Genomic DNA, 6000 nt, shown 5'->3' with positions numbered 1-6000 from the left:
GAAATGCCATTTGTGTGGAAAATATGTATCCCTTGCCACTCATGAAGGACATGTTAGCCTATTGGGCAAAGGGGAAAATCTTCACTAAATTGGATCTACTTGAGGTATATTACAGAGTTTGAATTAAAGAAGGAAATGAATGAAAGACAGTTTTCAACTGCCCATTAGGTTGGTTCCAATTCCAGGTGCTCTCATTTGGTGTACAAGGGGCATCGGGAGTATTTATGCAGTTGATTAATGAGGTGCTTCATAATAATAATAATAATAATAATAATAATAATAATAATAATAATAATAATAATAATAATAATAAAAATAAAAATAAAAATAAAAATAAAAATAATATAGATTTGTATGCTTATTAATAAAACCCTTATTAATAAAATAATCACACAACTCAATCAAACCATACATAAACCAGTAATTAGGGGAGTGTCAATTTCCCCATGCCTGGCGGCCAAGGTGAGTTTTCAAAAACTTACGAAAGGCAAGGAGGGTGGAGGCAGTTCTGATCTCCTGGGGGAGTTGGTTCCAGAGGGCCAGGGCTGCCACAGAGAAGGCTCTTCCCCTGGGCACCGCCAGATGACATTGCTTAGTCAACGGGACCCAGAGAAGGCCCACTCTGTGGGACCTAATCGGCCACTGGAATTCATGTGGCAGAAGATGGTCCTGGAGGTATTCTGGTCCGATGCCATGTAGGGCCTTATAGGTCATAACCAACACTTTAAATTGTGACCGGAAACTGATCAGCAAGCAGTGCGGGCCGTGGAGTGTTGATAAGACATGGGCGTATCTGGGAAGGCCCATGATTGCTCTTGTGGCTGCATTCTGAATGATCTGAAGTTTCTGAACACTTTTCAAAGGTAGCCCCATGTAGAGAGTAGTGTTGGGTGAACTGAACTTTGTGGTGTTCGCCATGCCAAACCCAAACCTGAACTTTATAAAAAAAAGTCTGTGTTCAGATTCAGCGTTCAAACGAATTCCACGATGCCCCAATCAACAGCCTTGTTGTAAGCAGGAAACTGAAGTACTGGCTGTGATTGGCCATGCATCTTACTGACCAGTGATTGGCCAGCCAGACACATGGCTGAGATTGGTCCGGAGGGACACCTTACCTGCCTATATAAAAAGTAGGACCATGCGGTCCATCGCCATTAAAAGAGTTATTAGTTAGTTAGGGACAGTGCTGCTGCTGCTGCTGACAGGGAGAGATAGGTTGGGGAGATTTCTAAGATCACCTAGGCTTAATCTGGTGGCTGCTGCCACTGAAAGGGAGATTTCTCAACTGTGCAATTGTCCTCAAAACTTCAGATCAGCTAGGCATCCAAAGTAAAGAAAGGACAAGACTTGTGTGGGCAGGGGGCAGTTCTTCTGTACCCAAGGGGCAGTTCTCAAGTGTGCCAATTTGTTCCTGTGGGCATGGCAGCCTAATCAGCCATCCAAGGCAAAGAAAGAACATGACTTTTTGAGGGCCTGTCTCGCTGCAACTGCTGGTTGCCACTGAAAGGGTAACCAAACTTACATAGTTCTGGTATGTGCAGAATTTTGTTTGGGAAAAAAATTGTGGGAAAATTTCACGTAGCAGTGATAGATCTAGGCAGTCCAGAGTTTAAAAGGGTCAGTCTTTCATTGCTGCTATTGACCTCTGGGAAAATGATAGACTTGTCCTACATGCAAATTGGGTTGAAAAAGTTACTGTAGAATTGATAAAACAGGGCTTTCCACTAATTAAAATGGGGTGGTCAGTCTTGTATTGGTGCTACTGAACTCTGGCACTTGCAATTTTGGGTCAACCACATGGCCATTTCCTTTCTCTGCATTTCCTTTTTCTATCTAATAAAAAGCCACTAGTGCTCTCTGTCAGTTTAATTTTGGGCCCCTATTCTGGGAGTTGAAGTCCATTCAACTTAAATATGTCGTGGTTGAGAAACATGAGACAACATTAATGAATCTATCTGTTAAACCTAATGTGATTCCAAACTAGTAGCACCTTGTTTGAGCTCTGGGATATTGGTAGATTTCTCAAAGATAGACTTGTCCTATGTGCAGATTGGGTGGAAAAAGTTAACATAGAAGTGATAAATCAGGGCTTTCAAGTAATTAAAATGGGGCGGTCTGACCTCTGGGTCAATGATAGACTTGTCCTACGTGCAGATTGGGTTTGAAAAGTTCATGCAGAAGTGATAAATCAAGCCATTACAGTAATTAAAACGGGGAGGGGGGGTCAGTCTTATATTGCTGCTGCTGACCTCTGGCACTTGTAATTTTGGGTCAACTACAGGGCCACTTCCTTTCTCTGCATCTCCTTTTTCGGCCTAATAAAAAGCCACCAGTGCTCTCTGTCAATTTAATTTTGGGTCAAACACGGGGCCACTTTCTTTCTCTGCATTTCCTTTTTCTATCTAATACAATGCGTCCACTGTTGTCTGGGCATTTAATTTTGGGTCAAACATGGGACCATTTCCTGTATCTGTGAATTTACTGTTTTTCTGCCTAATACAAGGGCTCTACTGCTGTCTGGGCATTTAGTTTTTACAGGGCATTTAATTTTTCAATTCTAGGTCCACTTGAACGCCGCACCTTCTTCTGTTCCCAATTTTCTTGGTCCAGTGTCACTGCAGGGCTTCAACCATGAAGAAAGCCGCAAAAAAGGGTCATGGCCGTGCTGGTGGTGGTGGTGGTGGTGATGGAGCTGCAGGGGCAGGAAGAGGGCGTGTAACATCTGCGCCTCAAACCCCTATATGTGGTGCAAGCAGGCACCTGCATTTGAGGCCTATATTGGCAGGCCCCAAAACTGCTTCCAGAGTGGTGAGGCAAGAAGTTGGAGATAATATGGCACACAGTGCTACCAGTTCCATGGTATTGCCTTCTACCCACTCCACCACAGCTGCGAGTTCAGAGCCCTCATCACCACCCCCGTTCAAAGCAGCAAGGCCGTCCCAGCCAGAAGTAGCGGAGTCTTTAATGCTCTTCGATGACACTTCTACATGGGATGCCATGGGCCGTCCACCTGCCCCATCCCCAGATGCAGATCTTGGGCTTCTGGATAGTCAAGAGCTTCTGCTGGAGAACAAGGAGGTGTCCAGGGCATAATCAGGGAAGATTACAATGGAGGATGATGAGACCCAAATCCCCACTCCTGCCGCTTACTGCAATGTTAATTTGTATGCCGCCCCGAGTTTTCGGAGAGGGGCGGCATACAAATCCAAATAATAAATAAATAATATAAGGCTGAGAGGGAGGCTAGTGGGGAGGAGTGGGTGGAAGAAGATGCCAGGGGTGATGACGAGGTACTAGATCCCACGTGGACCGAAGGCTGGCAGAGTTCAGAGGAGGAAGAGGCTGTGGTGGTTCCACAGCCCCAGGCAGCCAGCAGAAGAGGGAGAAGGGTGCAAACCCACAGTGCTCAGTCTGCTGGTACTACTGTCCACCGTGGCCAGGGACCGAGCACGCCACATGCCACAAAGAATCTCACCAGCATGGCATTTTTTCAAGCAGTTTACAGATGACAAGACAAAAGGTCATTTGCACACTCTGCCACCAGTCCCTGAAGCAATAGAGAGGTGTTAATAATCTCAGCACCACCTGCATGACCAGGCACCTGAATACAAAACATGAGCTTCGTTGGCAGCAATACCTTCAAATTATTCAAACGCCTGGATCTTCCTATTCTGCCCAGGCTGCCTCAGCCCCTGCTACCGCCTCTCCAACAACAAGGCCACCTGCCTCTCCCAAAAGGGACAATATAGGATCACCACCAATACCACCTCCACCACCACCACCAGCAGCAGCACCACCACCACCACCAGCAGCAGCAGCACCAGCACCCCCACCATCGCCAAGTCTGTCTATATCATCCCAGGAAAGCTTTCAGCTGTCCATCCCTCAAACTTTGGAGAGAAAGCGGACGTTCGGCCCATCTCACCCACAAGCCCAGGCCTTGAATGCCAGCATTTCAAAGCTGCTGGCATTTGAAATGCTCCTCTACCACCTGGTAGAGACAGAAAGTTTCAAAAATTTTATGGAAGTGGCTGTCCCACAATATGTCGCTCCCAGCCGCTACTACTTTTCATGCCAGGCCATCCCTGCCCTGCACCAACATGTAGTGGAGAAAGTTAGGTGTGCATTGCACAATGCTGTCAGTTCCCACATCCACATCACCACCAATATGTAGACCAGTAAACATGGCCAGGGCAGTACATCTCTCTCTCTGCCCACTGGGTGAATGTAGTGGCAGCTGGGAATGAGGCTGGAAGCAATTTAACGCATATTCTTCCACCACCCAGGATTGCTGGACATCAGTCAGTGCCTCCTGTTGCTTCTTCCTACTACTCAGCTTCCTCCTCTTCACTGTCCACATCCAGTAAGTGCAGTGCAGCAACCGTCGACTTGAGCACAGCCATGGGGAAATGGCAGCAGGCGGTGCTAAAACTCATCTGCTTGGGCGACAGACCACACACAGACCTGTATCTAGGGGCAGACAGATGAGTGGTTGCTGGCGCTGTACCTGAAACCTGGGAAGGTGGTGTGCGACAATGGGTGGAACCTTCAGATCGTGCAGAATGCAGCTGCGAGAGCAATCATGGGCTTCCCTAAATATGCCCATGTCACACCAACACTCCGCAGTCTGCATTGGTTGCCGATCAATTTCCGGTCACAATTCAAAGTGTTGGTTATGACCTATAAAGCCCTTCATGGCACCAGGCCAGATTATCTCAGGGACTGCCTTCTGCTGCACGAATCCCAGCGACCGGTTAGGTCCCACAGAGTGGGCCTTCTCCAGGTCCCGTCAACTAAACAATGTTGGTTGGTGGGGCCCAGGGGAAGAGCCTTCTCTGTGGCGGCCCCGGCCCTCTGGAACCAACTCCCCCCAGAGATTACATTAGCCCCCACCCTCCTTGCCTTTCGTAAGCTCCTCAAAACCCACCTCTGCCATCAGCAATGGGGGAACTAAGATAATCTTTCCCCCTAGGCTGTTTGTATGTATGATTGGTTTTATAACAAGGGTTTTTAGCTGTTTTAGTATTGGATTTTTACATTCTGTTTTTGTCACTGTTGTTAGCCGCCCCGAGTCCACAGAGAAGGGTGGCATACAAATCCAATAAACAAATAAATAAATAAATAAATAAATCTTGTGGCAGCTGTGGGCCGAGCAGGGTTGACGCACATCCCTTGCCTGGCGCATGTGCTCAACTTGGTGGTGCAGACATTCCTGGCCCATTATCCAGACATGTCGGCGCTGCTGAATAAAGTGTGTGCGGTGTGCGCGCACTCTCGCTGTTCCCACCCTGCTGCTGCTCACCTATCTTCCCTGCAGAGGAACTTTGGCCTTCCCACCCACCGCCTCATCTGCGATTTGCCAACCAGGTGGAATTCCACACTGCATATGCTTGAAAGGGTGTGTGAGCAGCAGCAGGCAATAGCGGAGTTCCAGCTTCAAAATGCCCGGGTGAGTAGAAGTGCAGACCAGCAGCACTTTACCACCAATGACGGGCCTCCATGAGGGACATTTGTGCCGTGCTACAGTGCTTCCAGAATGCCACTGATATGGTCAGCGCTGATAATGCCATAGTCAGTGCTACCATCCCCATCTTTTGCCTACTGGAAAAAACCCTTCAGGCCATGACGGAGGATGTGGCACAGAAGGAAGCAGAGGAAAAAGAGGAGGAGGAGGAAGGCCCATTTTCTCAGGCAGCAGGGGGGGCGCATCCGTGGCTCGCAGGGTGAGTGGCTGAGCCAACAGCAGCCAGGTACTCCGCTGTCCAGCCAGCATAGAGTTTTTGGGGGGAGGAGGTTGAGGAGGAGGAGGAAGAGGAGGACTTGCAGCAGGGCGGCCTCCAGTGCAGCTCACGGGCATCAATGGAGCGTGGCTGGAGGGAGGAGCAGGAGGAAGAGGAGGAGGAGAGACCTGTTACTGACAACCTCTCCTTGACTCAGGGCAGCCTGGCTCACACGAGCCACTACATGCTCCAATGCCTGCGCAATGACCCCAGGGTAGCC

Source organism: Erythrolamprus reginae, chromosome Z, assembly GCF_031021105.1.
Source record: "Erythrolamprus reginae isolate rEryReg1 chromosome Z, rEryReg1.hap1, whole genome shotgun sequence".
Taxonomy (NCBI): Eukaryota; Metazoa; Chordata; class Lepidosauria; order Squamata; family Dipsadidae; genus Erythrolamprus; species Erythrolamprus reginae.
This window is presented reverse-complemented; position numbering follows the sequence as displayed.